At 40.8% G+C, this 23,162-nt stretch overlaps 1 long non-coding RNA gene across 1 annotated transcript in view; it reads right to left on the bottom strand.

Annotated features, from left to right (window-relative positions):
• Positions 1 to 2,382: 2,382 nt before the first annotated feature.
• LOC137205058 (uncharacterized) overlaps positions 2,383 to 23,162 on the bottom strand; it is a 30,101-nt gene continuing 9,321 nt past the window's right edge. The window contains exons 2-3 of the long non-coding RNA XR_010933981.1: positions 17,087 to 17,223; positions 2,383 to 3,106 (exon numbers count right to left, since the gene is read on the bottom strand). This is a non-coding gene — a long non-coding RNA (uncharacterized lncRNA). The remainder of the gene's footprint in view (positions 3,107 to 17,086; positions 17,224 to 23,162) is intronic.

Here is a 23,162-nt window from a genome sequence, read left to right as displayed (position 1 = left end):
TGTACCAATTTACACTCCCACCAACAGTGCAAGAGGGTTCCCTTGGAAAAGGAACTTCTATGTGTTAAGAAAGAAGTCTATACAAAAGAGTTTCCTACTCCAGAGGCTTGTGAAAATCACTAGTCAGGCAGATCATCTGATCTATGTCCCAGAATATTAAAACTAGAAGGGAATTCAGATACCTTCTGATCCCATCCCATTTTACAATTAAGGAAACTGAGACCCAAAGACATGAAATGACTTGTTCAACACAATGTACCTGGTTAATGGCAGAACTGAATCTAGAACCCAGGTGCTCTGGTGTCTAAGGCCAGTGATCTTTCCATATGTTTCACAAGAAGTAAAAGAATTCTACTGCCTTAGCCGGTGAAAGCTACCAATGACTAGTCTGTTTTCCTTCTCACTTGATTTCTCTCTTTTATCAGCCTGGACCCCAATTACTTAAGCTGTTCTCCAACCAAAACTGGATTTCAAGTTCCTCATCTATGTGTCCTACTGCCCCTGCCCTAAAAACTCTGAATACAGAGTGAACACAATAATCTACCTTCTCCAGTCCTTGCCCAGGTTGCTGACTATAAATGGAGAAAAATTATTCAATCACATAAAAAAATTATGATTCTCACTTTCCATGTCCTCAACAATGAACGGCATTCCTTTTACTTATTACTGATCAGCTCTTTCTTTCCTCTCAGCCGTTATTCCAAACATCCAGCTCTCTCCTCAGCTTCACATGCCTCACCCCCATTAACGGCCTTCACCTGCTACTTCACAGAAGAAATAAATGCTTCTCATGTAAACTTCTTCAACCTTCCACCCAATCTACAAAGTTACATTCATTTCCACTCAACCTTCCTGCCTTCCCTCCATTTTCCTGTTGACTTCTTTAGGGCCTGGTTCTATCAACTCCCTCTTTCTGCTGTCTAACCAACCTCTGTCCTGCTGGCTTCTCTTTAACACATAAATATGCCCAAATATTTCAATATATCTTCTAGAAACTCTCTCTTGACTCTGCATTATCCCTGTAGCTGTCACCTTAGTACCTCCTTCTCCTCACACCCAAACTTCTTTGGAGGAAGCTATTTTTTTTTTTTTTTCCGGTACGCGGGCCTCTCACTGTTGTGGCCCCTCCCGTTGCGGAGCACAGGCTCCAGACGCACAGGCTCAGTGGCCATGGCTCATGGGCTCAGCCGCTTAGCGGCATGTGGGATCTTCCCGGACCGGGGCACGAACCCGTGTCCCCTGCATCGGCAGGCGGACTCTAAACCACTGCGCCACCAGGGAAGCCCAGGAAGCTATTCTTGATGACCCTAATTCCTTGCTTCCCATTTTCCCCATAGCACACCGTAAACTGGTGATTCTTGCCTTACTTCCTGAAGCTGACTAAAAAAGATCCCTTATGACATCCTAATACACATCTTAACATCATTTATTTTTGTTATTGTGGTAAATAAATTTTCATCGTGTTTAAGTGTACAATTCTGTGGCATTAAGAACATTTACAGTGTTGTGCAAATGTCACCACTATCCGTTTCCAAAACTTTTTCATCATCACAAATAGCAACTTTCTATTCATTACACAATAATTCCCCATTCCCCCTGCCCTAACCCCCCAGTTACTGCTATTCCACTTTCTGTTTCTATGAATTTGCCTATTCTAGATAGCTCATATAAGTAGAATCATACAGTATTTGTTCTTCTATGTCTGGTTTATTTCACTTACCATAATGTTTTCAAGGTACATCCATGTTGTAGTAGGTATCAGAATACCATTCCTTTTCAAGATTGATAATATTCCCTTATACACACAGACACACACACACACACACACACACCCCATTTTGTTTATCCATTTATCAATTGATGGACATTTGAGTTATTTCCACTTTTGGCTATTGTGAATAATGCTATGAACACGGATGTAGAAGTATATGTTTGTTCTCCTTTCAGTTCTTTGGGGTATATACGTAGAAGTAGAATTGCTAGATCATAAGCTAATTCTATGTTTAACTTTTTAGAAACCACCAAATAGTTTTCCTCAGCAGCTTCACAGTTTAATTCTGACCACCACTGCATACAAGTTCCAGTTTCCCCATGTCCTTGCCAACATTTGTTATTTCCTGTTTTTTTGGATAGTAGCTGTTTTGGTGGGTGTGGAGTATTATCTTCTTGTGATTTTGATTTGTATTTCTCTGTGGATGATGAGTGATGTCAGGCATCCTTTCATATGCTTATTGGCCATTTGTATATCTCCTTTGAAGAAATATTTATTTAAGCCCTCTACCCATTGTTGTGTTGTGTTGTGTTGTTTGGTTTTTTGGTTACTAACGCTTGTCACTTTTAGCCCTTTTCTTATTTGATTTCTTTGTAGCATTTGCCCCTATTCTAACTGGAATGATTATCCCCTCTGTCTCTAAGACTTCACTCTTTTCTATCTCTTCCCTCCCTACTCAGTCTCCCCATACTCAAATCCTCGTTAGCTCTTGCAACATTTAATTTCTATCTGCTCTGACATTTACTGAGCACTTTGCATGTGCAGACACTAGGCTAAGTGCTTTGTATGCATTCTCTCCTTCATGTTTTAAAACCATACATTAGGTAGGTAGGATTATTAGACATGCCATTCTATAGATAAAAAACTGCAGTTCACAGAAACAAAGTATTTTACTTTAAGTTTGTTAAAGTTATTAGTGAAAAAGCTAGCATTTAAACACAGGAAACTGATTCTAGAGCTTGTGCTCTTAAGACTTTCCTATCTAGTTCTATAGCATTAACTACTAAATTAAGCTGATATAACCTTGTAGAGTAAGTTATATTATTGAATTATACAGTTACAAGCAACTGAAACTGGGTTTGACAACTTAAAACGAAATGGAATTTGTGGTAAGGATAAGAAGTAATTCACACAATTGAAAGGAAAACTGGAGAATTGGGATTAAGAAGGCGAGATCTAGATGGATGGCAGTCCCAGGGTTGTAAGGACCGAGGAACGGTCTCGTCAGGGCCCAGCCATTGAATGAATTGGCATCCAGTCGTATCAGCAACTTGGTCAAGACTGAAATTCCAGGGAGTGAGCATCATCTTGGTTTAGCTGGGACACGTGCCAACCCTGCTGGGAGGGAAGACGAGAATAGAACATGGTGATAGGCCATCCAAACTTGGCTGTATCCAGTGGGGAAAGGTTCACATCCCCAGAGCAAAAGAAAAACAATGAATAAGTGGATGCAGAATGACAAGTCTACTATCCTCCCAATCCTTAACTTCAGCCCAGACCTCTCCTCAGCTCGAAACCTAAATATTCAATGATTGACCGCCTCTACTTAAAGTCCTTAGCACATTGGTGGGCACTTGCTTCTCTTTACTTGGGTGGAAGTCTGACTTACAGATACCTCTCCTGCTGTGTTTCTCACTCTGGACCAAAAATATGCGTCAGTCTCTCTCCCTCGTGAAGCTATAAACTCCTCCACTATATTGTATACTTCTTTATACCCTCTAGCACTAAGCACAGTGTCATGCATGCAGCCAGTGCTCAATAAATGTTTGCTGCCTGATGAATCAACCAAAACTAGGGTTGAGGGAAACTACAGTATCAGACATTCATGTAACAGAAGATCTTGAACAAAAGAGACCTGGATGTTTTAATTGAATGCAGGTATAATATGACCGTAACGTGTTTTATAAGCTGTCAGAGTGAAGGTGATTTTACCTGTGTCAATAAAAGTATGCAAAAAAAAAAAGTAGGTCTATGGTACCTGACACTGATCAGACCACATCTGGAATAGTATCACTATTTCTGGTCACCACATTATAAGAAGGAGATTGAAAACCTTGAAATATTTGGAAACTATATCAAATGAAAAAGTTAGCTGAGTAGGGAATGTTTATAATGGAAGAGAAAAGAATTAGGAGGTGTGATCACCGTAATTATTCAAGAAGTTCATGAAAAACAGAAAATTAGACTTATTCTATGTAACACAGATAGAATCAAAATGAATAGGTAGAAAAATAATCTTCAATTGTTCATAAATGGAATAATCTGTTCTGTAAGATAATAAGACCTCTATGACTAGAAATGCAGAGGGTATGTTAACAAACTTCAAGGTATTAAGTGATAACTTCTTAGCTTAGTGCACAGACTAGATTAGGTATCACAAACTCAGATGTCTTTAGGAACAAGGCAGCAATTCATCTGTATGAATGCAGTAAGTAGGTTGAGTATAGACAGTAGAAGGTGGTGGGGACTACGATGGGGACTAGAGAATGTGCTTTCCTGACGGTATTTGAATTTATACACGTTTATAACATGATGAAGTTCAAATAAAATAAACCTGAGAGCTAAATTCTGTATTTGGACTGCCAATTTGTACTCCATGGTTAAAATTTTTAAGATAGTTCCCAACTTGAATACTCAACCCTAAAGGGATGACATGCTTCTTAAACAGATTATTATTGATATTCACGTTTGCAAGGAGTCGTGAGGAAGATAACACCATTAAGAAACTTAGTAGTTACAGTGGAATACTATTCAGCCATAAAAAAGAATGAAATGTTGCCATTTGCAACAGCATGCATGGACCTGGATGGCATTATGCAAAGTGAAACAAGTCAGACAGAGAAAGACAAATACTGTATGATATCACTTATGTATGGAATCTAAAAACTAAAACTAGTGACTATAACAAAAATGAAACAAACTCACAGGTATAGAGAAAAAACTAGTGGTTAACAGTAGGGAGAGGGAAATGAGGAGAGGCAAGATAGGGGTAAGGGATTAAAAGTACAACTTACTATGTATAAAATAAATAAGCTACAAGGATATATTGTGCAACACAGGGAATATAGCCAACATTTTATAATAACTATAAATGGAATATAACCTTTTAAAATTGTGAATCTCTATGCTGTAGACCTGAAATTTATATAATAGTATAAGTCAACTGTACATCAATTTAAAAAATCATAATTTTTTTTTTATAAAAGAAAATCAGTAGTGAAAACAAAGTTGTTAGGACCATGGTTGATTCTAAGGAAATTACTAAGAATTTGGTAGATGTGAAGATGCTGTGGTAGGCAGAAAAATGTGGAATCTGTGAATATGTTACTTCAGCCAGCAAAAAGAACTTTGCAGATGTGAACAATTTGCATCCAAAATAATTTGAAGTTGATTTATTCAAGTGGCTAGAACCTGAGATAGGGAGATTATCTTGGACTTTCCAAGTGAGCCTAATCTAATCACATGAGGGATTTTTAAATTTTTAATTTAATTATTATTTTATAATGGATTATAGTTGATTTACAATATAGTGTTAGTTTCAGGTGAACAGCTAAGTGATTCAGTTATACATATACATATATCCATTCTTTTTCAGATTCTTTTCCCATGTAGCTTATTACAGAATATTGAGTAGAGTTCCCTGTGCTGTACAGTAGGTCTTCGTGGATTATCTATTTTATATATAGTAGTGTGTATCTGCTAATCCCAAACTCCTAATTTATCCCTCCTCCTGCACCTTTCCCCTTTGGTAACCATAAGTTTGTTATCAAAGTCTCTGAGTCTGTTTCTGTTTTATAAATAAGTTCATCCATATCATTTATTTAGATTCCACATATAAGTGGTATCCTGTGATATTTGTCATTCTCTGTCTGATTTACTGCATTTAATAATAATCACATGAGTTTTTAAATGGAAAAACCCCTAGCTATGATAAGAGGGCGATGTGAGAAGAGAATAGGGTCAGAGAGATGCAACATTGCTGGCTTTGGGATGGAGGAAGGGCCCACAAGTTGAGGAAGGTGGGAACCCCTAGAAGCTGGAAAAGGCAAGTAAGAAGATTCTCCCCAAGAGCCTCCAGAAATGAATGCATCCCTGTGAAAAACCTTGATTTTAGCTCTGTGAGACCCATGTCGGACTCTGACCCACAGAACTCTAAGATAATAAATGTGTATTGCTTTAAGCCACTAAGTTTGTAGTAATTTGTTACAGAAGCAGTAGAAAACTAATAAAGATGCTTAAAGTTAAAAGGATAACATGTGAGAAAAAGAATCATTTATTGTCCTGTACAAATGCCTGGCAAACGACAAGATTTCATGTCATATTTAATACACTGTTTTTATATAATTTATTTGATAATGGAGACATACACTGTAACTGGCATTATGCAGTGTTGTCCAGGAAAAAGTTAAAGAAAGGAATATATAGCATGACCTCCACATTCCCAAAGAGCAAATTTTTAGACAATAGAAGGTCATTAAACAGAATATAGTCAACAGCCAAATTATATATTATAGCAAAAAGGGAAGTCTATCAGTGTGGTTATTTCATATATCAGGCTTTCCAGACTTAGCTAAATTACAGATATCCTGATGGGCTGTGGCTATACCATAAAAGGACTGGAAATTCCTCCATTTTAGATCTAAAAGTTACCTCCTATGCTGGAAATAACAAGTCATTTATCAGATAACATGTTCAGCTTTTAAGCTTAGAAGCTGTAGGCATCGTGATCATAGGAAAGTGAGAGTGAGTGAAGCTTAATAGGGCTGGAGATGTACGAAGGGTGAGTGTGTGTAAAAGAATAGAACATTGGTGCAAATTAATATTCTGGAATAGAAAATACACCTCCCTGCTTGAAACTTTTAGGAAACAGGTAGTTTTAAATGGTATAAATGGAAGGTGAAGTTAAAGTAAGAAGGAGATGCCTGGTACAGTTTAGCAAGCCAAGAAATAATAACTAAATAATAAATAATGTTTGTGAATTTGCAATAGATTATATTTTTATTTATGAAATACTAGGTACCCTAGGTTGGGAGTCTATCGACCTGAAGTTTTGAAACAGCTGGTTTGGATTTCTTTTTCTTTTTTTCTTTTGCGGTACGTGGGTCTCTCACTGTTATGGCCTCTCCCGCTGCGGAGCACAGGCTCCGGACGCGCAGGCTCAGCGGCCATGACTCACGGGCCCAGCCACTCTGCGGCATGTGGGATCTTTCCGGACCGGGGCATGAACCCGTGTCCCCTGCATCGGCAGGCGGACTCTCAACCACTGCGCCACCAGGGAAGCCCTGGTTTGGATTTTTGATAGGGGAACAGTGAGTTTGAACAACATGGAAGCACAAGAGTGTACATTTGTAATCGGAGAAGCCTGTTGATATCATACATTGTACATTTCCCAAAGAGGAATTGAACTTCTCTGGTTGAAGTTTCCAGTGTAACAGCCAAAAAGGAGGAAGGTAGCCCAAACCTGTGGCGAGGACCCCATTGACAGAGATGATGCTCATATAGAGAGAGCAGAGAGTATACCTTAAGGAGGGCATAAGGGCCCAAAGTTTGGGAAGTGAATGGCATTTGGGAGTCCTGTGACTTCTAAAAACTGATTTGAGAGGAGAGCATTTAGTCAGATCAAGGCTTTTAAGATGGACAGGACAGCAGGGGACATTTTCATTCACTTTAAGGCTGGAGACTCTGCAAGTACCTGCAATGACTTGAGAATCCTCTTCTTTTTAGTTCAGTAGTTGTCTATGTCTGTTTAATGCCAATTAAAGACAGGAACATGGTAGACACTTATTCTTAGTGGATGACTAGCCAAGAACTACTTACTTTGGCTTTCCACTGTGTCTCTAGCGCTTACCTTTGGAAAGTCCAGCAATGATAACTTGGTCTTTCTGGTCAGCTAGACATCCCTGAATCAAGAAATCTAATATTTTGGTGGCTGTTGATCCCCTCGTCCACCCTCATCAGTTACAACTGGTCCTTACCCAGGACCCCATTACTGAGTTACTCCTCCTCCAAGATGATGGATGTACCACCGCTAACTGTACACACTGCCCTCTGCCCCACTGTTCACCTCAACAGCCCTGATCTGGATGAAACTCCTCCTCTAAGACTGCTTTTTAGAGATCATAGGACTGGAGAGAGAAAAGCTAGAAGTGAATGAAAATGTTCCAGTTGACACTATGTGAAAAAAGTGTGGGCTCAGAGTCAGTTAATTTCCTTGAATTAATCTAAACTGAATGCAGTTGGAAAGCTTTTTCAAAAGTGCCATCCTGTTCAAACTTCTAAAAGTATGCTTTTTTCTTTTGAATGGGAAATTCATATTTGCTTGAAAAGACGGAACATAGCATTCTCAGTTAATGTTTCCCAGAGAAGCTTGTCGTTCACTGGATCATCCGCTTACTATAAATTCAAAACGCTGATTTCTGGATAATTTATTTCCAGAAAGGAATACGAATTTATATGAATCAAAGAACAAACTAATAATGACAACTTTCCTTTGAAGCACAATTTAAGGGATCGCTCAATATACATTTATTGAGCATTTTCGATGTGCAAAACACTGTCTTGGGAACTGAAAATTCATACAAAGATGTTTATTACGTGGCTTCTTCCTTCAAGGAGGACTCAGCCTAATAAGAGATGAACACACAGATATCTTATTGTGTTCTTGACTGTAGCAAATGTCAAAAGGAGTATTAAAAATTAGCATCAGTAATTTGGAAAATGATGCAATCTCCTCTGGGTGATATGATCAGGAACGTACATGGAGGAACGTACATGGAGGAACCTTCATTTGGCTAACTGTAAAGGATAAAATGATTAGGGATACAGATGAGGAGAGGGAGGTTATAGCGGGAAGAGCCATTGGAAAAGCAAAGACAAAGAGGGAAACACCATGGAGAGTGTTCAGGAACTAGCGAGTAGGACAGTTTGGTTAAAGCAAACAATCCCAAGTAGGAAGAATGGGAAAAGGAGGCTTAAAACACCAAATCATAAGGAGTCTTGAATGTTAGGAGTTACTGAAGGTGTTTTTAAAAGACAGTGACATGATTAGCACTATGCTTCCCCAAGACAAACCTGGAGATAGTGTAGAGAATACAGCATGGAGGCGACCGAGATAAGTCAGGAGAGCTGACAAGGGCCTTAATTCTCAAGATCTTCATGTCCTATATGTGTAACATCTCTTGATGCTGTGTATTGACCGAGCCCCTGCCCTCTCTCTGTATATACCATGCTGGACTTTTCCCCATGGCTTCCTGCTGGATCTTTCCCTCTGAGCCCGGTGCTCAGGGAGGATGTGTAATTCAAGGTCTCAACTTTTCACAGTCTTCGTCTTTCTGCTGCAGTTAACAGAGCCATGGCTTGCAATGTAGCAAAAGGATCACATACAGAAGTAGAGGCTGTGTCTACATAGAAGGGGCAAAAAGTAGTAGATATGTCCAGCCACAAATGAAAGAGGCAGAGAAGGAGAGCCTCCAACAGGTAAGAACAAATCCAGATAGTGCAATGCCATGGAATCTATAAGAAGAACAAAGTATTCAAAACCATCTGTTCCTGTAGAAATGAATGAAAGGGCTATGGTGGTTGGGAGTCACCATATCTTGCACATCCCACATCTGTTCTAATAGTTACCCTGCAGAGCAATTTTTCTCCAAAGGCATGGATTGGAGCCCTACCGCAAACCTCCCATAGTGCCTGACATATAAAAGTAACCAAGTAATTGTTTCTTAAATAAGTGAATGGGTCAATGGGTAGTCACTCAACTTCACCTTCAAAAGAAAACAGTGCTAATTATGAGGTCAAGGAGGAGGTCAAATAGTGAGTGGTAAGGAATGAGGGGCAAATAATGCAGGCTGAAATATTCTGAAAGGAAACAGTGAGATCATTAATAAATAGCATAAGAAGTTGGCAGGGCTTTTCATTTTTGTGTTAGTGGTTGTTGATGTTGCTGTTGTTTGATTTTGCCTCTTGTTTTTAAGTGTGAAGGAGATTTGAGCCCCTGTAGAGGTTGTGAAGAAAAATCAATTAAAGGATGATAAAAATCAGAGTTTGGGGTCTGGGGGGAGAGAGAGCATGGCTTATGGAACAAAAGTACAAAGAAGATCAGAGGACATGGGCTAGAGAGAGTAAGTCCTCAGAAAGGAAAAGTGAGACTTATTCTAAGGGAAGGAGAAAAGAGACTTTTTAACAGAAGAATCAATAGATTTTTGGAACATAACATGAGCTGGATACAGAAATTCTGAACTGAAAAATTTTGCTGGCCTTGACCTCTCAGGAGACAAGAGGGTGGGAGATTGTGCAGAGTGGAGGTTTGATGATTAAACAGAGTGGGAAATGTTTAGGAAGAACTGCCTTGGAAATACATTTAGGAGACACAATACCGAGTTATGAGCCCTGAGGGTCCCAGGTGATGGCAGAGGGCTCTGTGAATTTGAGGAGGCCCAATCACTGTGGTTTCTGAACTCCTCCATCAACAGCTGGGGGATTTGTTAGACAGGTACCAGCAAAGGTCACAGAGCGAGGAACTTCAGATCATCAGTGAGAAAAACCCAGTTGGTAACAAGCAAGAGCCAGAATTGCTTATAAATTAACTTTCATAATTAGTTGCCTAACAACTGCCTCTCCCACTTAAGCATAAGCCCCGTGAGGGCAGGGCACAGTGACCAACAGTCAGAGATGGCCCTCAATAAATAGTTGCGGAAGCATAGAAGAGAGAAAAGGACGGAAGAAGGAGAAGGGACGGAGAAAATAAGGGAGGGCAGTAGGACTTTCAGAGCTTTTGTTTAGAACCAGTGATTATGTTATCCTTCATGTTGTTTGAAAGAGTGTTCCTCTTTATCACACATTTAGAGCACAAATTAATGCTGTGGACTGTTTCCCCATCTTTCCTTTACTTCAGAAGGTGTTAAAAGCATGTCAGTTGTATATTAACTGGAGAAAAATCATATAAGGCAGTCAATAAAGTGTCCAGAAAGTTTTCATTCTTAAGAGGATGTGAGGTCTGTTTCTGACAGGAACATCAGATTAATCAAGAAGTCTGTTGGTGAAAATGATAAGAAAACTGGCACAATTTGCTATCACTACCAAGATGTTCAAAAATAAATCTAGCTCACCAGATCTTTGAGAAATGTCTGATAGCTACGAGAGCAATCTCAAATACTGGAGAAAATGTATTTCTGCCTATCAAATATGTTCTCAGATCATTCTTGAGAGGAAAATGGTGTTAGTTATTCAAATGACAGACCAGCTGCATAAAGAGAGTTCAGTGAGTGAATTTTTTTTAATGTCCTTTAGTCAAGTTTGTGACAATAAAAGAGAAATTTTAAAGCAATCAGAAGTTATATCAATATTCGAAGACTTGTCCAGGCCAGAAGGGGTCCTGGTTAATAGGAAAGGGGTCTGAGAATATCTATAATCACAGGAGCAGGGTCATAATGGGGGACCTCAGAGTTTTATTGGGTGCCTGCATTTCTCAAGGTTAACATCTTCCAGAATTTCCTGAGAGCCAAATGATACTTCTTTTGATTTATCCCCTAGTTTTAGAGTCTCCCTGGAAGGATCTATGGCATCTACAACTCTAATGAGTAGTTTTGAGCCATCTCATCCACAGTTTGATGCTAACAGATGCAAGAAAAATAATGCAGACAATCATTGGTGACTTAGAAAACACCAACAGGCTCAAGTTCCTAGTTCCTGGTTTAAGGGATTCAGAAACAACCTTAGCCTCCCTCATCGTCTTGTCCCTTCCACCACCGGACATCTTCATCCAATCTGGCCAGAATTAAAATATAGATGCTCTGCCAGGCACTCTAGTCACGGTTGAACTGAGGCTATGGTGACAAAAGGGTGACCCCCTAAATGCCTGCTATGCTGTGTAAGTCACATCCCTACTTACCTAACAGAGTGCTCATCTGATAACACCCTGCCCCTGAGCCCTCCCCGCGTGATCACTTCCCTATTCATTCTGATACCTTCCTGGGATCCTAGCTCCCCTGAAAGGCCTGGGGTCCTGCATGTATCTTTCCAAGACTGCTTCTTAGGGAGTAAAGATCTGATGCTAGACACCAGCCAAGTGTCTGCGTTACGCATTGCCTACCTGGACTGCCCCCACTTAGCACAATGTCTGGCACAAAGCAGCTACCTAATAAATATTGGTTGAATTGAAGCATGACTTGCTCTGGGTTCCCCGGCACTGACTCCAACCATTTGCCTGAAGAGTGTCTGAGAACTGCATCTTCCCATTCTCTCTCTGTGCTATTGCTTGCTTGCCCAGCTGCAGCTGCAGTGTGGAGGGCCTAGCGTCAGGTTTTAATCATCTGGCTCTCACGTCCTACTTTAAGTAACAGGCAGCTCTGGCTAATAATTTCCAAAATATGACAAGGACAGTCTACTCCTGGGTCCAATGCCTCTTACAGATGCCTTACCAATGACAAAGCATGTATTTTGAACTTGATTTCCTGTCAACTCAAATTTTATGTGATGCTCCTTAAACAGTTAAGCCCTGGGTATTTTGCCATATTATATACAGAATTTGCTATCTCTGGTGTGGTACACAGTCTCACAAACAACGCATATGACAATGCGTGTAACATATTTTGGTATTGACCTACATTCTGCCCTCTTCTAAAATTATCTACTTAAAATGTACCAGGCTGTTCCAGGACATTCTGAAACTTTATCAAGTAGAAACAAATCTTTATTTCTTGGCAAGAGAAATTGTAGTCAAACTTGAGAAAAGGATGCTTAAAAGAAAATATTCAGTGACTGATCCTTGCATCAAGTAAAAATTTAAGAGAACATATGTGATAATGGTATCTGCCCACCTACAGAATGGAGTATGTATCAAAATGCTTTTATTATTTCACAAATGTAAGAACATTAAGATGTAATTATTATCAGATGTTTATATATGCATTATATGCATCATATATGCATAGGACTTTAAACTCATGTCTTCCATCTTCTCTGTCAAAAACAATCTTCAGCCTGAAAAGGTCAGAAGAAATAATGATGAGTGAATTAAGACCAAGATAAGTGTAGAAATTATAAGAACTTAAGTCTCATGATCTGGACAAAATACATATGAATATTTGGAGGGGGTGGAGGAAAGGCTTGGAGGATGCAAATGAGTTCTCTGAATTGAGTCCTTGCGTAGCCAGAAAACACAGAAGAAAATTGTGGTTCCCATTTCCAAAGAGAAGAGACAGATTCCACAAAGCATAAACCAAAAGATTTGATAGGTGTTTGGGGCAAGATTCTTGACTGAATTATTAAAAGCTTGGTTTGAGTTGACTTAGAAAATCAAGTTCAAAATGAAAAGAAAGTAGGGATAATAAGAAATAAATCATCCCAGATTAGACTAATTGTTGGCAGAGCTACTAAACTGGCAAAGAAGAAGGATATAGAACGGCGTATCTTGATTGCAGCAAGATGTTAGACAATGTCTTTCATAGTATTTTGTCTTGTATCCAAAACAGAGAATTATAAATTGGATCAAGGAAGTTAGGTGCATTTAAAACAGGTTGAACAACAGCAGTAAAGAAAGTCAGTGTCAACCTAAAGGGAATTTCAAGAGTGTCTGTTGTAAATATCTCATTCAATGCTTTTACCAGTGTTTTGAGTAAGGACTCCCAGCAACTCTAGGAGGTTCTAAGTTGAAACAGATAACAAATACCCACGTGATGGAAACAGGACATAAAAGATCTCAATTGGCTTAAGTAATGAGCCAAATGAAACAAAAATGAAACTTAGAGTAAATAAAGAGCTTTTTACATGGATTGGAAAGACCAGGATATTATTTGAGAGAAGGGAAAGGAAGATTACAGGACGAGGGATAAAAAGCAGGGAGCTTTGGTGAAAGAACAATGTGTCATCTTCCCAGGGCTGCCACAACAATGTACCAAGAACTGAGTGACTTAGAACGAGAGAAATTGGTTGTCTCACAGTTCCAGAAGCCAGAAATTGGAAATCAAGGTGTTGGCAGGGCTGTGCTCTCTCTGTGGCTCTAAGGGAGAATTCTTCCTCGCCTCTTCTGGCTTCTGGCGTTTGCCAAAAATCCTTGGTGTTCCTTGTCTTGTTGATGCATCATTCCAGTCACGTAGCCGTCTCCTCCCTGCACCTTCACAGCATCTTCCCTCTGTGTGTGTCTGTCTCTGTGTCCTAATTTCCCCTTTTCATAAGGACGCCAGTCACGTTGGACTAGGGCCCGCCCTAAAGACCTCATTTTACTTAGTTACCTCTGTAAAACCCTGTCTCCAAACAAGGCCACCTTCTGAGGTACTAGGGGTTAGGACTTCAATCTATCTTTTGCAGAGGATGCAATTCACCCCATAACAAACTGCTCCATGGGAGGTGGCAGGAAGTTGCCCCACATGAAAAGCATGACTGCACAGATCAGGAATAAGGGGAGAGCTGGGCCTCTCTGGTCAGCATACACCTGGGGAACTGCAGTCAGTTCTGGGCCTTTTTTTTTTTTATTGGCATATAGTTGATTTACAATGTTGTGCTAGTTTCAGGTGTACAGCAAAGTGATTCAGCTATACAGGTACATATACACACTACTGTATATAAAATAGATAATTAACAAGGACCTACCGTACAGCACAGGGAACAGTACTCAGTACTCTGTAATAACCTATATGGGAAAAGAATCTGAAAAAGAATAGATATATGTGTAAGTTCTGGGCCTTTAATAGGCAGTTGGGATGATGAGGGAACTTAAAACCAAATTATTGGACAGTGGTTTGGAGGAAATGGGATTGTTTTAGCCTGAGGAAGACCAGGCATGGGGGAAATGAAAGCCACTTTCAAATACACGATCAGTTGGCTGAAGCAGAGCTAGAGTTGTTTTTTATGGCTCTGAACCCAGAATTATATTACTGAGAGAGACTGATTCAACTGGATCGAAAAGAAGATTTTAAAAGGTAGTGTGTCCCGAGGCAGTTGGAATTTCATAGAAATACTGAGCTCCCTAACTTTGGACATCTTCAAGCAAAGGCTGAACACAGAGGGAGGGTGTTTAAAGGGAATGGAAGCATTGGAAATTATCTTGGAGCATAAGTCTTCTGACCTTGAGATTCAAGAATTCTGTGAAAGGAGTTCTTCTTTTAACTGAAGAATATTGATATCCCATAACATTTTATAAGGAAATGGTACGTGCTAACCCAAATCTAGGATTGTTTTATATTAAGGAAAATCTGAAGGAAGGAAAAATGAAAAGGATCACATATTTTAACCACACAAATAAAAAATACATGGTCTAAATAAACATAAAATATACCCAGTAAGAATACAAGAAAACCATAAAATCAAATAAGGGAAAGCAAAAACCTTACCCAAGTCACAGGCATTTTACAGTAAAAGTAGCATTTTGACTTTTATAGAAGTAATATGAAAGTTGAAATCTAGAAAATTCCATCAGGTCCAACTCCCCCCCCCCCCAATAACCGGAAGCAGAAAGGAAACAGGAAGAACAGGTACTATCTGGTGAAGTGAACTGACTTCTCTGAAAGAGGTTGGGAGGAAGATATCAGTGAAGAAGCCAATGGAAGGAGACCGCCTGGGCGCTGGAAAGGGCAGCAAGCTTGGAAGGACGTCTCAAGACAGCTGATCTTGGCTCAGCTGCCAACCAGCTACACAAGGTCACACGAAATACTTCCCTGCTTCTCGCTTTGCTCTGTTACTTTAAAAAGAAAAGAATCAGATGACGTTTTAACAACCCCATCCAACTGTAAAACTGTGACTCTGATGAATGTCCACAGGTAGAGAGTGAGGAAATACTTTAACACAATAAAGGCATAGAAATGTTGAACTTATAAAAAACCAAAAGTAAGAAATAGCCAGTGTAACTGTTTGAAAGACTAGAAGTAATGGAGGCAAACAATAATAACAGGTACTACATGAAGGTGTGCTAATAAGCCACACGTCTACGTGCAAAGGTTGAGTTTCATTAAAAATGAAAGTCATTACGTAGTTAGCATATTAATTATTACCCATGAAGTGTTAGCTTTGTATTACCAGTGAGTACCTGGCAGGCAGCTATTTACAAATATTTCTGTAAACTGACTCACACTCAGTATATTACTTGGTACAATCTGAGACGTAATAGACCCCTAAGCTTGAGTCTATGTGTCTGGCTTCCAAGTCCAATAACGTCACCTTCTAGGCAACATGATTGAGGATTAAGTTCTCAGGTATTTTTTCTGCAGTAGCAATTTCATTAAAATTCTTCACCATATTCAATTCAATTACTATAAACCATGCCAGATGATTTTCAAATAAAGAAAGAAGTACATATATGAACCAGCATTTATTTACAATACGGAATAATACACACAATAAAACAAGAAGATTCAACATACAGAAAAAGGCTTAAAGAGGCAGGGATGCCTGAGTAGGATTTTGAAGGATAAGTAGGAGTTTATTCAACACAAAAATGGAGAAACATCCCGAGCATTCCAAGGCATAGAAGCAAGAAGCAAAATGAAAGATTTGGGAAATTACAATTGGTTAAGTATTTCTGAAACAAAGGGCTAAGAGTGGACAATAGCAAGATGTGAAACAGGGGGGGAGACAACTAGCTCACAAAGGGCTTTCTGTGTCATTCTAATAACGAAGGTCTTTTCTTATGGGCAGTGAAAAGCCTCTGAGAGATTTTGAGCCTTTGAGTGATACTCTCAAGTTGGCCTTTCAGGGAGATGATCCCAGCTGCAGTGTGGAGGGGCGAATATGAGATGGAGAAGTGAGGAGACCAACAGGGAAAGAGATAGGAAGGAACTGAATTAAAGCCATGGCAGAGGAGATGGGACAGAGAGGTTTTAAATTTGGAAATGGTGGGATTTTGGTAACCGAGGAGACATTTCCAACCTGCTGTAGAGCCAGTCACGGAGAAGGACCACAGAAGGACCAACAGGTTTAGGGGTGGAAGGTCCAGTTTGGACCATATCGAGTATGAGATGTTCTGAAGACAAGTGAGCCCACCTCTATATCATCTTTTTCCTCTCTAGCCCCTGCAGATTTGAAAAGCCTATTTTTAGAGAATAAAAAAATCTAAATATCTGGGTTCATTTATTAATTAAATGTCTCTAAGAAAATGAAAGGGATGTTTTCCCCCAGAGTAAAATCAAGCACACATAATGCTCTAAGGAATTACACTGCCGTAATGCTGTAAGAGGTATCACCCAGTCAAAGACCAGTTAACCAAATGCTTTGTCCATAGAAAGGAATTGTACACGTTACACCTGGGTCATCAAAATTTAAAGAATGGTTATGCAAAAGATACCCTTAATAGCAAATCTTCCAGGATTCAGACTCTTGAGTTACCTTAAATATATTCTTACGCAGCTCACTTAAAACAATGCACACATGTGTGGGAATGTTCTTGCTTTTGCTGAATGCCTCCCGCTCTGTGTAATGGTCTGCACTTAGTTGGGATAGAAGAATCCAAGGGGTGACAGCATCTGTAAAAAGACAGGGAACAGTGGGCCAAGTTTGCATTCCTGTTTGGCAACGTAGGGCCAGACTCTTAGGACTGTGGTCAAGACAACACTAAGTTTAACTGATACTTAACATGTTGTAGTTGGGAAGGCCTCGGCGTTGCTCTTGTGTGTGTCAGTAAGCCCTAGGAGAAAAACAGACTGTGCAAATGGCATTTCCAGCAGTCACAGAATGGCAGGCTGACACATTTGGGTAGCAATGGCCAATCCAAAGTTTGCTTGCATAATTAGTATATTTGGTACTACTTGAGAAAGGACATTTTCCATGAAGAACTTGCTTTGAAGGCAGAACTTTCACTGCCAGGTCTCCAGGGAGGGTCATTTTTTCCAGCTCTCACTTTTGCTATCTATGACTCATCTCTCAACATTTAAGGGAAAACATTCTTAACAGAGGACCACATGAGGATTCAAGATGGAACTTTCTGAGTGTCTCCAAATATCCCCTCTGATCAGAGCTTCACGTAAGCTTGCTAAAGCTCCTGTGTGATGACCCCAGCTCTGGGCTCCATCCTGGAGACAGGGAGACGAGGTGAGCCATAGGGGCAGCTTGACATGCCTCCACGTGACATGCCCGTGGTCCCTAAGGTCAGACATCCTGTCCTTCTTGAGAGGAAGTAATGATTTACTCTTGAGAGAGGAAGTAGGGATAGAGTTCTGGAAACTGTGGGGTGGGGAGCAGTAAGAGGAAGAAGGGAAGCTTATCCAGATGCTTTAAGAAATTGCTAGAAAATACCAAACAAGCTTCAGCGGCCTTTATAAGCCCCTGCAAAAATAACCCCCGCTCACTTGGCTAATGATGGAAATAAACGTTGTCCCAAAGAACAGGCTCTGATTGGCTCGGCCTCTTGAATTTGAAAGGCACTTGGGGGAAACAAACTGACCCTGTGATGCTACAGCCATAAACTAGGGCATCATCTTTGACTTTTTGTTGCTACTGGTTAATCTTTCCTTCTCGTTTCTTACTGACACCTCAGGATTAAATTGATCAAAGCATGAGGGGAGTGGGATGGGAGTCCAGATAGTGGCAACTAGTTTTTGTCTGGTTTGTTAAATATGACCCACACTTCTAGCCAGTGGACTCTGCTTCACACCCTGAGCAGTACGTTGTCAGGATCTCAGTTCAGTCCTTCTCAGTTGAGAATGATTCCCTTCACCAAGCGCAGGGAGAGAAGTAAGAGCTGTCTCCGGCAGGTGAGCGTGTCAGAAGACTGTCCACAACCCTAGGCACTGACACTGCAGCCTGCCTCCGCCTATGGAGACCTGTCACCAGGGTGCATGCAGCTTTGTAACTGCATAAATTATATAGAAGAAAAATAATGGTTTCTCCTTTGGGGGTGAGGGGCTGCGATCCTCTGATTTTTTTTTTAAACGTTTTACTGTTCTATAAACAGTCTTCTATGGCCCTGGTTTTATTTTAATTACATGTATCCATCTTTATTTTTTTCCTCTCCCAAACCTGGGCAGTAATGCATTGCACATTTAAAAGAAACCACATACAGAAAGAAACCACATTCTTGGAATGAAATACCCTGAAGGAGCATGTACATGCTTCTTTATGATGCTACTAGTGATGTTGGCAGCTTCCATACGCACAGGTTTAGAATTACTCTCAGCAACCGGGGAGCTTCAAGGGGATTTGCAGTAGCCAAAAGAAGGGAGGAGCCCCTGTCCTTCTTCTGTGGGGTCTGATAGGTTTCTGACCTATGACCTGTGAACAAGACAGCCTCCAGAAAAATCTTCTTGGAGTTCTGACTTACTTCCTACCAAAATATAAAAGATTCAAATGTCAAGTTTGTAAGTCCTAAAAAGATGCATTTTCTTATTGGAGGAGATTCCAATTATGGGATGAAAGGCTCTGTCCCCTTGAGTTTGATTTTATGTATAAAAATGTGTAAAATCAAATACATATGAATACATACATACATACATGTACATGTACATATACTTGCTTTTATGCTACTTTTGTATTAAACTTTAAAGTCTTAACTCCTCAAAGGCAACCATAATAACTATTTGATGAACATATTATTATCCAGATAAAAAATACAAATTTGAAATCAGAAGATTCTCTTAGTGTAATTCCTTTGGAATGGACTAGTGAGTGCACAGAAAGGCCTTCAACGATATCGGGGGCAAAATCCTTGGAGAACCACACCCCAGAGGGTTGCAGCTGATAAGTATGGGAAACCCGGAGAAGTAAAACCCTCCAAGGCAAACACAGCACCCATGGCCTAGGTTAGAGTAACCCTTTCTCCTCCCATGTGGCTCTGGAAGCACGTCCGGCTTTGTGTCTGACACTGCTGCACCTCTGGAGAGATGCCATTTCTAAGTGATAGCCACGGCCCTTCCACAGGAGACAGCCTGTGTCTCCCAGACCACCGCAATTATGCCTCTCCTCCCCTGGCCTCTGCCCGCAGCGCGGGTCAGCATGCCGCTACCCACTTAGAGCACTCGCCCGTTTAGAGTCTCAAGGGGATGGTCAATACCACATATGTGAATTTTGGGGAAACGCACCGGGGGGGAAAAACCCAGCATGATTCAGAAATAGCACACCAGTAAAACCCAATGTATAGTCAGGATTTTTCAAGAGTTCTATATACGTCAATGTTCCAGAAAAACAAAACTAACTTTTTAAGTATCAGAATGCTTTTACACAGGATTGATTCGATCAAATAAAACCTAAAGTACTTTATACTCTTCCTTGCCTTCTCCTTTTTTTTGGCCATGCCATTCCATGATCAGGAATCGAACCCAGGCCACAGCAGTGAAAGCCCGGAATCCTAACACTAGGCCACCAGGGGACTCCTGCTTTCTCAATTTTTGAACATAACTTTACCATTGTTAATAAAGTGGCATCATGATTTTCTACCATCGGTTAAAAACATTCCTGATCTGGTGTCACGTGCTTTCTCTTTGGCTCTCCTACCCCTGTCCTCATATACCCTTACACCCCTCACTTTGGGCCTGCAGCCTTTATTTGTGCATGTTTGTTGATTGAGTGAATGACTGACTCTCCCTAGGCCCCGTTTCCACAGGCCAGGCTCTCCCCATCTTTCCTGACCCAGCTGCACTAGGTGGCCCCCTGAATCCCCTTTTCACTTGGCTACTGCAAATGATAGTTCCATAATTGACGTTAATCTTTTAATTTTAATTTTTTTCAGTTTTTGTGGTACACGCGCGAGGGCCTCTCACTGTTGCGGCCTCTCCTGTTGCGGAGCACAGGCTCCGGATGCGCAGGCTCAGCGGCCATGGCTCACGGGCCCAGCCGCTCTGCGGCATGTGGGGTCTTCCCGGACCGGGGCACGAACCCGTGTCCCCTGCATCAGCAGGTGGACTCTCAACCACTGCGCCACCAGGGAAGCCCCTGACGTTAATCTTTTAAGTTTTCACTTTGACATGTATCACTCATGATTATTTGTACACTTATTTATGTGAATATAAGCTGCTAAGAGCAGTAGCCGTATTTTACACACCTTAGTTTACTGTGGGGTTTTTTGGGTTTTTTTGTTTGTTTGTTTGTTTGTTTGGCTGCACCATGCAGCATGTGGGATCTTTGTTCTGCCACCAGGGATCGAACCCGGGCCCTTGGCAGTGAGAGTGCAGAGTCCTAACCACTGAAAAATGGTACTGATGAACCTGGTTGCAGGGCAGGAATAAAGAGATAGACATAGAAAATGGACTTGAGGACACAGGGTGGGAGGGCGAAGCTGGGGTGAAGTGAGAGTAGCATCGGCTTGTATGCACCGCCGCATGTAAGATAGTTGGCTGGTGGGAAGCAGCAGCATAGCACAGGGAGATTGGCTCGGTGCTTTGCGGTGACCTAGGGGGTGGGATAGGGAGGGTGGAGGGAGGCTCAAGAGGGAGGGGACATGGGGACACGTGTATGCATATGGCCGATTTGCTTTGTCGTGCAACTGAAACTAACACGGTATTGTGAAGCAATTATACTCCAATAAAGATCTATTAAAAAAAAAAAAAACAACACAGTGCCTGACTCAAAGAAATATTTTTACAAAAACACTTTTGAGGCGTTTGTTGAATGAATTTGTAGAAAAGGTCCTGGCTGGCCAAAACTGAAATCCAATACAGCTGGCAGGTGAAGCTAAGTGAACTGTCCCCCACTCCCAGCCCAAATTCCTTTGTCTGTCGTACAATCACGGATCTAGGTAGGGGCTGAGAGTCCCCCTGAAAAGAAAAAAACAAAAAACCAACACTCTATATCATGCCCACAGTTGGAAACCCTGCCTTACTTCTAGTGCGTGAACTAGAACCTAGCTCACAGCAGGTGTTCAATAAATAAACTAAATTCTGTGATGTCTCCAGGCCTATCTTAACTTTTCCTTGGCTTGTTTTCAGAGAACATGTCACCTCATCTTAGAACAGGCTTTAGTCCGCATCCTCAGGAGGAATAAGGATACCGGTGCATGCAAAGATGACCAAGGAGCTGAACCGTGAAGCCTAAGAGAGACTGTGGCCCTTGTGTCACCTCGTTCTCAGCAACAGCTGCTGCATCTTGTTTCCTCAGGCTTCGGCTCAGAGGAGATAATGACACTCGGGGAAGAGGATTCCCAGCTTTGCAGAGACAAGGGCAGCAATGCTGGAGAACCTCAGGCTCCCTCTATGCCTGGAATAGCCGTGGGGGCCGGAAATGATTCCCAGGGATCCTGGACTCTCAGAAGACACCTCTCAGTGTGTCCCAGAAAATATACAGGTGAGATTTTCAAGGGAATGGAGTTCCTGCTTAAAAAGATGGCTGTCGTTAGCTGGTAATAGTTGGTTTTACTGTTTACTGTGACATCGTTTTGCCCAAGGGTGGGTGTGGAACCATTGGGAAATGAATGAATGAATGATCATGCCTAGTAAAATGGAATTCTTAGAAAACAGTGTTTTCCCCTGTAAAATGTCAAATATTCTAGTGGATCCTAATGGAAAAAATATATATTTTTTAAATTTTTATTGGAGTATAGTTGAGTTACAATGTTGTGTTAGTTTCAGGTGTACAGCAAAGTGAATCAGTTATACATATAACATAGCCACTCTTTTTCAGATTCTTTTCCCATATTGGTGATTACAGAATACTGAGTAGAGTTCCCTGTGCTATACAGTAGGTCCTTACTAGTTATATATTTTATATGTAGTCGTGTGTATATATTAATCCCAATCTCCTAATTTATCCCCCCCCCTTTCCCCTTTGGTAACCATACATTTGTCTCTACATCTGTGAGTCTGTTTACGTTTTGTAAATAAGTTCATTTGTACCATTTTTATAGATTCCACATATAAGTGATACCATATGGTATTAGTCTTTCTGTGTCTGACTTCACTTAGTGTGATAATCTCTAGGTCCATCCATGTTGCAGCAAATGGCATTATTTCATTCTTTTTATGGCTGAGCAATATTCCATTGTATAGGTATACTATGTCTTCTTTATCCATTCCTCTGCCAATGCACATTTAGGTTGTTTCCATGTCTTGACTATTGGAAATAGTGCTGCAGTGAACATTGGAGTGCATGTGTCTTTTTGAACTATGGTTTTCTCCAGATCTGTGCCCAGGAGTGGGATTGCTGGATCATATGGTAGCTCTATATTTAGTTTTTTAAGGAACCTCCATACTGTTCTCCATAGTGGTTGTATCAATTTACATTCCCACCAATATTGTAAGAAGGTTTCCTTTTCTCCACACCCAAAAACTATTTTAAATTAAAGAATGTCAGAACTAATGGGGAGCTTAGCAACTAACCAGTCTGAACCCCTTGCTTTGCTGATGAGAGAACTTTGCAGTCCTATGGCCCAATGTTGTCTGAGATGGGACCAGCAACCAGGCTTGCTGAGGGGTGGTAGCCTTCTCCTTACCAGTAGAGACACTCCCTAAAGAATGATGTGGGAGCTAGTTCTGCTTGG

This window comes from Pseudorca crassidens, chromosome 13 (genome assembly GCF_039906515.1).
Source record: "Pseudorca crassidens isolate mPseCra1 chromosome 13, mPseCra1.hap1, whole genome shotgun sequence".
Classification (NCBI taxonomy): domain Eukaryota; kingdom Metazoa; phylum Chordata; class Mammalia; order Artiodactyla; family Delphinidae; genus Pseudorca; species Pseudorca crassidens.
Note: the sequence above shows the minus strand (reverse complement) of the source record. Positions and strands in the feature narration are given on the sequence as shown.